The sequence below is a fragment of the Chinchilla lanigera genome, unplaced genomic scaffold, assembly GCF_000276665.1.
Source record: "Chinchilla lanigera isolate Chin_1 unplaced genomic scaffold, ChiLan1.0 scaffold00081, whole genome shotgun sequence".
NCBI classification, from domain to species: Eukaryota; Metazoa; Chordata; class Mammalia; order Rodentia; family Chinchillidae; genus Chinchilla; species Chinchilla lanigera.
In genome coordinates this window covers 4,797,240-4,806,869 of record NW_004955482.1, presented here as the reverse complement: position 1 = coordinate 4,806,869, position 9,630 = coordinate 4,797,240, and positions in this window count along the sequence as shown.

Sequence of the window (9,630 nt, the reverse complement as noted above, 5' to 3'; positions counted from 1 at the left end):
CAGGGCCACTCAGCCACAGCGGAGACAGAGCTCAGATGCCTGCTGTGACGTGGCTGAACCCAAAGACAGCTGAGAGAGAGGCCAGGTTGCGAGGGACACAGGCGGACACACGAGACCATCCTCACCGTCATGGAGGGGTCAGTCGGGGCAGCCGTGTGTGACGTGACCTCACCTGGACGAAGCAGAGGACGAAGAATGAGTGACACGGTGAACACCCTCCCCAGCAAAGCCCAAGACACCCGGCCAGGGGCCAGCTCTGCGGCCTGACCTCCAGGGAACGAGGGGAACAAGAGTTCAGGACTCAGAGCCGGGTGTGGAGGAGCACCCAGGGAGGCTGAGGCAGGAGGACTGCACGGTCAGTCCCAACCTGGGCAACTGAGCAGCTCAGTGAGGCGCCGCGTGGAGACAAAAATGAAAAAGCGCTGGGGATGTAGCTCAGCGCGGAGACCGCCGGGTTCCTCAGGCCACCAAAAACCACACGCGTTCCTAAGTCAGCACCGACTGCACACAGTGTGGCTCCACTCAGGCAAGCTCAGAAGCAGAGCGGCCGGGCCGGGCCGGGCAGGGCGGAAGCAGGCCCCAGGGCAATAAAGCAAGCGGAGGGGCTCTGCCGTCTCCTCCGCGGGGCTTCTGGGCTGCGGGGCTCTGTCCCGGGAGACGGGGCTCTGTCCCGGGAGGCGGGGCTCTGTCCCGGGAGGCGGGGCTCTGTCCCGGGAGGCGGGGCTCTGCCCCGGGGTGCGTTCCAGCTGTTTGATCGCTGCTTGCGGCGCACCGCCCCACACTTGCGCAGGACTTCACGATGCACAGGAGCCTGTTTCCAGGCAACAGTGCGGGGCCGGGGGCACGAGTGGCGCGGGGATGTCGGGACCCAGCATCGCAGCAACGCCCAGGCTGCTGGCCATCGCCGAGGAGATGCAGAGTGACCGCTGCCACCGTGGCCGGATGGGCCGGGGCCCTGGCCAGGGCTCTCAGCCCCGGTTCCGCCGGAACCCCAGGCCCCACGACCCTTCCAGCCCGGAGCTGCAGCGGCGGATGGGTCACCATCGCCTCCCCATGGCAGAGCCCTACTGAGCCCTGGCCCAGGGCCCCTGACAGAGGGCACATCTGGGTGACGGGAGGGGCAGTGCGGAGGAGGCCGTGGGGCCCAGGCTGGCTCCCGCCCAGGGAGGAAACCAGGGGGCGGTGGCTGCAGGACCCCAGGACGCTCTGCCCGGTCCCCTGGCCCTGTCCCTTCCCACGAGCGGGCCTCTGTGCAGGTCTGTGGGACAGTATGCATATGGAGGACACCACCAGAGAGACAGAGACAGACAGACAGACACAGAGAGACAACGCGCTCGCATGCTGCACACTGTGTGGTTCTCCCAATGTTTCCAAAATACGGTTTTCCCAAACCAAACCTCAGGCGGGAAAGCACAGGACAGGCTGCTCAGCCACTGTCCCCCGGTGACCCCACCGCGGCCCAGCAGGACACATGGCAGCTGGTCCCTCCGAAAGCGCTCTGCCACCAGGGATCTGAGCGTGGCAGCCACCAGCTGACCCCAGGCCACTGCCACAGGCACAGGAGTAGAGAGGGCGCCGTGCCAGGCCGTGGGGACAAGCTGGTCCCCACTGCGGCCCGCGCCTAGGAGGCGGCTGTGACGCCGCCCGCCTGCTGTGCTGTCACCCCGGCCTCACAGAAGAGGAGAAGGGCGCTGACGCCGTCACCCACGGGTCACCCGGCTGGGCAGGAGGAGCCTGGGCTGCCTGTCACAGCCCCGGTGCCCAGCCCAGGACTCAGGAACTCCCGTGTGACCCCGGCAGTGACATCGGGGACCTCCCACCGCGTGGCCCCACACGGCACCGTTCACGAGGGGACGCCGTGAGACCCCAGACCAGGCTGTGGACAGCCCGGGTGTGGCAGAAGGGCCAGTGGCCGGCCACATTCACTCCACCTGGGGCCGCGGCTGGGACAGGACACTGCCAACGCTCCCACAGCGGCCGCCAGCAGTGAGGCAAACGCAGCTGCAGCTGGCTCACCCTCCGGCCTGCAGGTCAGTGCTGACTGGCCCCGGGGGACTCCCGCTTCCTCCGGGTTCTGGTTCTCCCCAGAGGAAAATCAAAGGCTGGAACTGAGCGGTCGAACCATCCGACCTTTTGTGAAACTTTCCCCGACAGAACCAACTAGCTGGTAAACTGCCACCCGCTCTGGGTATAACCAAAGGAAATACCCCTAACACTGGATAGGTGGACAACGAGGGGCAAAGTGGGGACCAGTGAGCCCATTATTTGAGGGCAAGAGGCTCATCGCCATTTCTGCTGCCTGTCACCAGCCCTCCTCTGTCCTCCAAGGACATTCCATTCCCATCCCGTCCCTGTGGTTAGGGGAAAAGCAACGTCTCTCTTTTGCCTCCAAATGGGCATGTGGCCCACGCCTGACCAATCAGAGCTGCCTATTTCTTGAGTCACAGAGATTGGTCCGGGTATGAGCATGTGACCCAAGCCCAGCCAATCAGAGCTGAGCGTTTTATACACACCTTTTCAGCCATTGGCATGGCCACTATTTTCCTTTTAATTGAGCAGGTGGAGGTGACTTATGCACGCCATGTATGTGTGCCTCGCCTCCACAGCCCTGCAAGGTAAAATCCCCACGGGAAAGGACCATGGTCTCCCGACTCCGGCTTCACCGTTCTGCCTCTGAGGACAGGAGAAGAAACCTAAATGCATCCCCGGGAAATAAAGAGGCAGAGGCAGTGACGCACGCCTGTCATCCCAACACTCTGGGAGGCTGAGGCGGGAGGACCACAAGTTCCAGCCCAGCCTGGGCAACTTAGGGACTTAGGGAGACCCTGTCTCAAAATTAAAATGAGGAAAAGGGCTGCGGGTGTAGCACAGTGAGAAAGCCCAGGGCACTGCAAAAAGAACTCAGGCTTCAAAGCAGCAGGGAGGACAACACCGGCCTGAGGCTCTGCCACTCCGGCCCAGAGCCGCCCCCTCCACCACCACGCCATGCCCCGCCCCCACCACAGCCAGCCTGGTGACATCTCAGAAAGCCGTGCCCCTTCCTCCCTGTCGCTCTGCCTCATGTTGGGGACAGGAGACAGCGGCCACTGGAGCAGAGAGAGGGCGCCGGAACCCAGACCTGAGGGCGTGGGCACGGCCAGGGACCGGGCTACCCTGGGGCAAGGGACTCACCACCCTCCCACAGCCCCGGGGGGAGCCAGCGCCAGAGCAGGGCCGCGCTTCTCAGGGCCCCCATCCTCTCCCTGCCTTGGCTCTGCGGCCGCCCCAGCCAGGTCTCTGCTGCGGAGGAGACACACGAGGCCCTCATGAAACCTTGAGCAGGGGGACTTTGCATTTCAGAGACTGCAGGGTTCCACGAGGGACGCCGGGGAGCAGCGGCAACACGGAGGGAGCCAGGAAGTGGTCAGGAGGAGTCCCTTCCAAGGAACTGCAGGGAGGGCTGGGGTGGGGTTCACCGTGAGCGCTTGCCTGGCACGGTCAAGGCCTGGGCCCCATGGCCAGCAACCGTGACATAAAAATAAATTACATCTGCGCCAAAACCGAAGAGAAAGCCACCCTAAGAGCCAGAGCAGTAGTGGGGACAAGCGCGTATGTGCAGGGCCCTGGGGCAGCCCCGTGTCCAGGAGCGGCCGGGAGGCTGCAGAGGGAAGATGTGAGAGCAGAATGGCATGAGGGGCCGGGGCAGAGGTGGATGGGTCACAGTGACAACCTGGCAGTGACCCCCAGGCACAGGGGCTCCCCGCGGACCAGGAGCAGCTTTAATGGGCCCCTCTGGCTGCACACGGAGAAAAGCCCGTAAGAGCTGGGTGAGTGCAGAAGCCGGGAAAGTACTCCGGGAGCCCAGGAGGGCCAACAGCCCTGGCTGGGCCCCAGCCACAGGCTCAGGGACAGCAGCTGGCCCCAATATGAGTTTTGAGAGTCAAGCATCCAACTTCCCAGTGGGCTAAGCATGGGAGGCAGAAAGCTCAGTAGAGGCTGAATCTGAGGCCGCGGCCTGACAGCCACAGGACCTGGGGTCCAGGATGGGGAGAGAGACATGGCCGGGACAAGCCGGGCAGAGGGCAGCCGGATGCAGCACGTGTGAGCTGCTCACCTGGGAGCACATGCAACAGGCCACAGTGGCCGGGCTGAGTCCACAGGGAGAGTCAGGGGTGAGGAGCCCCTACAGGGGACCAAGTGGCCAGCCAGTGACAGGAGGAAACCAGGAAGACACAGACGTTTACAATGGCTCAAAAGCCAGGCATGGCAGCACATGCCATGAGTGATCCCAGCACTCGGGAGGCTGAGGCAGGAGGATCACTGGGAGTTCAAGGCCAGCCTGAACTACACAGTGAGATCCTGTCTCGAAAAAACAATTAAAGGTAAATAAATAAAGTGGGTCAAGAGCCATTCTAGAAGCTTTCAGGGAAGGCGGAAGGAACCTCATTCCAAATGCCAGGAAGCGAATAAGGGTCACGCAGCCCCGTCCCTCCCCACCTCAGCAGGAAGACAGTGAGTGCGGAGCAGGGGAAGGAAAACGACTTGGGGGCCTCGTTCAGGACAGGGTGGACCAAGGTTTGAGGCTAGAAATCGGCCGCCGGGCTGCGGCAGGCCTCCCTGGGCCCCAAGGTTGTTTTGATCTGGCCCAGCCTGGCCCCTGCCAGGGTCAAGGGAGGCCACGGCCGCCGCTGATCGGATCGACAGGGAGGGAGTGGAATAAAGAACGGGCTCCTTCCAGTCCCTGTTCTCAGCCTGGCACAGCTGCCTGAGTCCTCAGGCTAAGCTGGCGCTCAACCCCGGCCTCCCGCTGCCACCCAGCACATGAGAGCAGCCCCTGGACACCCGTGCAGGCTCCACCCGTGCCACCCTCACGGGGACCCAGATACACCCGGGGAGGACAGATGCCCCAGGCCTGCTCCAGCCACCTCCACCTCACGGGCTCAAGTCCAAGGCCGGCCGGGGACTCCAGGCAGCTGAGCACTGGTTCTCAGCAGGGCAGTCGCACAGAAGGATGGAAATTGCCACCCCTTCCAGGAGGTGGAGGCCGGGGTGCTTCCTGGAACCCGAAGACCCAGGCAGAGGGAGCATAGCTCGGGCCAGGCAGCTCAGAAAGGACGGGCGGTATGGGACCTGTCATCACAGGTGTGGACACGCACATCAATACACATGTCAACATGTGAGAACACACGCCAACACACGTGCACACGTGACTCAACAAGTCCTGCCCGCATCGACACACAGCACCCGTGGGTGTGCACACATCACAGGCAGCAGCACGCGCATGCACGGAAACCCTGTGTTTGCACGTGCTTCCACAGGCGGTCACACCGCAGTACATGTGTGTGTGCTGGCATCACGTGTACACACCCCAAGGCACAGCCATGCGTGTACACACATGCACGTGCGCGCGCACACACACGCACGCACGCGCGCGCACACACAAAAAGCAAATCCACAGGAGCAAAGAGGGAAACAAGAAGAACCCACTCAGGGAAACTAAAAATAGCCACAGTCCGCAGCCGCCACCCAGGAGGAAGAGGAAGTTGCCCGCAGGAAAGAGGAGGGACAGGGCACCGCCAGGGAGCACCTGCGCCCCAGTGCCCTGGCCACAGGTCCCACGGGAAGCAGCCTGATGCCCTGACCGGTTACAAGGGGGACAGAGGTGACCCTGCGGGACAGGCTGGGCTCCAATCACAGGCTCACGGAGTCCCAAGCCAGGAAGAGGCCACCTCCCCGCCTGGCGGCCGCAGCTGGAGTCTGCGGCCGTCACAGTGAAGGGGGGACTGCACCACAGGCCGTGGGGCAAGTATGGGAGGCCTGATGTAGCCACCGCCCACTGCCCCTGGCCACACAGACAGCTCTGTCCCCCCCCAACGCCAGGCCAGAGTCCTGCTGCTTGCAGGGAAATCCTGGTTCTACACTTAGAGCCCTGGGGCCTGGGGCGAGTTCTGTGAATCTGCTTCCCTCGGAAGCAACAGTAGCTATTTAGGTACCAAATGAAAAGCATAAAGCCACATAAAACGCGCACTGCCACCTGGTGCAGAACACGCGCCCATGAACCGTTATCTGCCCCCACCGACCCCCTGGGGACTGACAGGCAAAGGCCGCAAGCGCGTGGCTGGCCAGGCTCCGGAGGTGGCCCCGCCCGGTCAGGAGGGGGAGGAACAGTGCGGGGGGAGGAGGGGGAAGGGACAGCCTGCCCCCTCCATTCTGCCATCCTGAGGCATTCGGAGGCCACTCTGAGCCCAGCCGCTGCGCTGGCCCTCGGGGACACCCAAGTGACCTCCGGTACAGCCCCCACCTGGCAGACCTGCGCTCAGGGGGAGGAGGAGAAGGCGTAGCTGCATACACCGCACGGCGGGTGGCGGTCAGGGAAGGGAAACAGCAGGCACCAGCCTTCCAAGCAGAGCGGGGACTGAAGACAGCGTGGACAAGGGAGCGGACGCTGGTCCTCGAACTTGCCACCAGGAGCCTGAACGGGTTCAGCGGGAACCCGACTACCCCACCCCGGGGGAGGGAGAAGCGCTTCTGCCTCCACTGTGTGCGGCCAGCATTTGTGTGGCTAATTCGCTTTACTTCTTTAGGGAGAGCTGTGTAACTAATTCTTAATTAAACACGTGACACAGATTACAGCCTCTCTCTGAAAAATCAAAGCATCATAGCCAGGTGTGGTGGTGTATACCTATAATCCCAGCACTTGGGAGGCTGAGGCAGGAGAAGCACCAAAAGTTCAAGGCCAGCCTAAACTGCATAGCAAGACTCTTAAAAAAAGAGAGAGAAACGGCTGGGCATGTGGCGCATGTCTGTGATCCCAGCAGTCAGGAGGCTGAGGCAGGAGGAGCACTGTGAGTTCAAGCGCAGCCTGGGCTACACAGTGAGCTCAAGGCCAGCCTGAATGAGTCCCTGTCTCAAAAAAGCTTTAACGGGGCTGGGGATTTAGCTCAGCAGCACAGCGCCCGCCTGGCAAGCACAAGGTCGTGAGTTCGAGTCCCAGTACCGGAAAAAAACAAAAAAAGAAAAAAAAAAAAAAGCTTTAAAAAAGAAAAAAGTAAACAAAATAAAAAGTAAGAGCATGATGGATAGCGCATTATCTGTAACAGTTTCTTCTGCCACACCTCTGATCTCTCTCCTTCGTAACCGCCTTTGTCAGTCTGGGGCACACACTTCCATAACTTTTTCTGAATTTTTATGTGCACCCCTATGAACCCGCTGAACTACTATTTGGTCCTTTTTGTTTGTTTTTTTCAACTAGCAATGTGTTTCTGCAACCTAGCCACACACGCCTAGTGCTTTCTTGCTAACGTTTGACCAGAAATCCACTGGGGGAGAGCTCCCCGCTGACTTCCCCTCCCTCACAGAACAGTACACGAGGCTCTTCAGCACCCTGGAATCCCCATCCACCCCGGCCACAGCTGTGGGCCCCAGCAACTGCCCTTTGCCACGGCCTGGATTCCTCCTCGTTAGGAAGGAGGAATTCCACCGCCTCAGCCTATTTCGCAAGGCTGGTGTTGGATCAAATGAGAGGCGAGCTACACGCAGGGCATTTCCACACCCTCGTAATCCCCTTTGTACGTCTAATCCCACTGGGAGGCAAACCAGGCCTGGCCCACATTTTACAGCCAAAGAGGCCTGGCTTGGCGGCTAAGTCCCCGTCCGCGGCCCTCCGCTAGCAGAAGCAGCCCGGCCGCACCCCACGCTCAGACACCGTCAGTGACACCGGTTTCAGGATGCATCATGTCCTGTTCTTCTTCATGGGAACCTGAGAAATGCAAATCACAGCCGGGGCAGGGAGGGAGAAGTGAGCAGGGCACCCGTGCCAGGGAAAGTGCCAGTGGGGTTCTGGGCACAGGAGCGACCCAAGGAGGTGTGGCCAGGCTACCGAGGCACCATCACTGTGAGTCAGCGGAGACAGAAACAAGCGCTGGCCTGTTCCAAAGACCTCCGGGCACGGAGGCGAACGTAACACACTGACATGTTCTTCCATAGAGGAGCCCCAGCACCGGGCGATACACACAAACACGGACGTAAACCAGTACACAGCGTATGTTGCGGCTGGATGTCAAGCTGGGTGTAAAGTGTGTGCCTGGCACATACGGGGCCTTGCGAATGATCCCCAGCACCCTGTGAGATAAAGATGTGTGGGTGTGCTGTGGGCACAGTAGCTCGTGCCTGCAATCCCAGCACTCTGGGAGGCCGAGGCAGGAGGACTTCAAATTCAAGCCCGTCTATACAAGCCCAGGATGGCAAGACATATCTGAAGAGGGGGATAAAGTACAAGGAACGTTCTCTTTTTCCCTGCATTTGAATTTGTTACAAGCCAACACTCATGGCTTTTATAATGAGCTTCTTTAGCCAAAAGGAGCCTATAAAATAAAAAAGCACAAGGCCTCCATTCAACAGCCCCCAGTGCCGGCAGCCAAGGCAAACGCCAGTGGCCACCGAGTCCCACCCACTCCGCCCCCAGCCGCCTTCTTCTGGCACGGGAAGGTGCCAGGCTAGAAGTGGTGTCTTGGGCCGCTCCTGCCTTCCTATCTTCCTGCATTCACACCACACAACCCCAAACCAATCCCCTTTCGGGGATTCGCACAAAGGGCGTCACTGGGCTGAAACCTTCAGTTCAGGGGTTCTGGGGAAATTAGGTGACGGGTGGCCGTGTGTCCCAGCCTCTGTACACCCACAGGTGACATCGCAGCCCCATAATAGCCCGGGGAAGAAGACAGCCTGTGACAAGACCAGGAGTGGGCGGACCGGGTTGTGCATCTCGGGTCCCAGCAGGAGACAGTGTTCCCTGCACAGGGTCACGTGCTACACCACGCACCAGCCCGCTGGGGAAAGGCGCCCTGCACGTTGGCTGGGTGTGCGCAGTGTACACACAGGAGGTCAGCGAGGCCCTGGAGCAGAGATACAGCTTGCACAGCTACTTGGAGAATGATAACATCAACCGGGAGCCTGCAGGCAAAAGGGGTGCCTTGGGCTTCGAGGGACGGCGCCGCCCTCGGCCAGGGTCCCCTCCCCTGAACTCCTCCACACCGCCTTGTGGGACTTAACGGCACAGGCCTTACAACCTCAAGACAGAGGACGGGGACAACGGCTTTCCTGGGGGATGTGGGGTGCACACGCAGTCAAGCCAGGTGGGAGCAGCTGGGCCCTCCGGCCCTGGCCCGAGCGGCCCATTCGGTCAGCTCAGCCTCAGTTTCCCTCCCTGTTCCAACGCTGTGCTCTGCCCAGCCCCAGCCTGGGAGAAGCAGGCCGGCGCTCCCGCTGCCCTGAGGGCAGAGTGTGGTGGCCAGCTGGCCCGGAGGCCAGCCAGCGCCCGTGCGGAGCCGTGTCTCCCGGGTGAGAAGGGTGGCGGCCAGGAAGGCCGGCGTCAGGGAGAGCGGCGCCGCTGCGTTCTCCGGAGCCCAAGCTGCGCTTGCCCCTGCCGGCCGGTCGCGGAGAAAAGCCGCTTAGCCTCCCCCGCCACGCGCAGAAGGCAGAGCGGGGGTGCACGGCGGGCTGCGGCCTCGGGGCCGGGTTCCCGGGGAGATCCTAGCTCGGAGGGCCCCTGCCGAGCCCCAGCTCTGGGAAGGCGCCCGCGGGCCCATCCGGAAACACGCGGCCCGCCTCCCCGGCACTCGGACACAAGCGGGACACAGCCCCAGGTCCAGGGGG